Source organism: Marmota marmota, unplaced genomic scaffold (genome assembly GCF_001458135.2).
Source record: "Marmota marmota marmota unplaced genomic scaffold, marMar, whole genome shotgun sequence".
Classification (NCBI taxonomy): domain Eukaryota; kingdom Metazoa; phylum Chordata; class Mammalia; order Rodentia; family Sciuridae; genus Marmota; species Marmota marmota.
This window is the reverse complement of record NW_025999983.1, coordinates 2,182,298-2,183,823: the sequence shown is the minus strand read 5'-3', so window position 1 is coordinate 2,183,823 and position 1,526 is coordinate 2,182,298.

The window sequence follows — 1,526 nt, the reverse complement described above, 5'->3', positions numbered from 1 at the left end:
GGCCCCGGGCGGAGCCTGGCGCCCTGGCCCACGGCCCACCTCCCCCGGACGCCACGCCCACGCCTAGCTACCCGGCACGCCCCAGCGCCCTGGCCACGCCCTCCTGCCCAGGGGACCCGCCCGAAGTCACGCCCCGGCCCGGAGGGCGCTCGCCCTCGGAGGGGCCAGAGTGGCGTGGGCGCCTGGCTTGGCTTGCTGGCCTCCGCCCCAGGGCCTGTGAGAGCGTCCCCTCGCCGCCTCCGGACGCACAGACGCCACCATCTCCATCAGCTCTGCGGCCCCGGAGCCTGCAGCCCCGACCTGGCCCACCTTTTCGCTTGCAGCCCCAGCCGTTCGCCACCCCGGAAAGCTGACCCATGCCCGCGACCCGAAGCTGACCCGCCGCAGCATCCCCTTGTCCACCCACTGCTCCAGCGGTCCTGAGCCTGCCCCCGCACATAGCAGAGACCTCTTCCTTGCAGAACAGCTCTGGGTGCCCGGGTCCTTGTGACCTCCTTCTGCGGGGACGTCCCTGAGATAGGGTGGGATCTGAAGGGTCGTTCTCTGTAAACTCTCAGTCGCCCTTGCATCTGCGATGTCACTAGCACTGCTAGTGTTTACTGGCCTTCACGACCTACATCCCAGTCCACCTGTCCCAGAGACTAGGACAGCACCTCTCTGACATTGACAAGAAGCCCTTGGGGGACAAGACTTGGAAAACCATCTGCTGAAGCTCCCAGTGATGCAGAAGACTTACTCCCTCAGAGAATGACAGACAGGGGCATGAGCCTGTCTGTGGTGGGTGCATGGAGAGGTCCCGGATTTCAGCCTCCTGTGCTCGGCCAGGCCTCGCCCTCTTCCATAAGACCCTGCCGTCCAGTTTCTGCACCCACCCACCTGCCTGGCCAGGTGGCAAACTGCACAGGTGCCCCAGCCTGTGCTCCTCACACACCCACAACTACAACATGGACAGTCACAGGTGCATTTTGAGCAAAACTGGCTTCCTCAGGTTCCTGTGACTTTAAATCAGGTGGCCTGTAATCTGCTCTCCTGCAGGCCTCAGTGTTATCCAATAACACTCAGACTGTCTGAGATAAGATGTGGTTAACACTTGTCTTTTCCTCTAGACTGCAGAGTAAGGCCCGTGTCCATCTTGCCTACCACCTCGGCCCTGCCACCTGGCACAGTGATGGCATGTAGTAGGTACTCAATGAACACATGATCTGCAGAGGAGTTGCAGGAGGGCTGACCAGGCCTCCGTTCCCCTTCCCGGGCCTCCTTTTCTCTGGCCCCTTTAACTCCGTCTCACCCCGTCACCCCCAGCTCATGCCCCCATGGCTCCTTCCTCTTCCTTCTCCTTTCTTTTAAAAACAAAAATATTTCCCAGAATCCTACTTCTCCCCTCACCCACAGTCCTGTCTGTTTAAATACCTTCTCAGAGAAGCCAGTTTTAACCCCTACCAAACAGAAACCCAACTCTGGACATGGAGAGTTGGTGGCAGGGGTGGGATGGACTGGGGCAGGCGGCAGGGGGCAGTGGGAGGGGA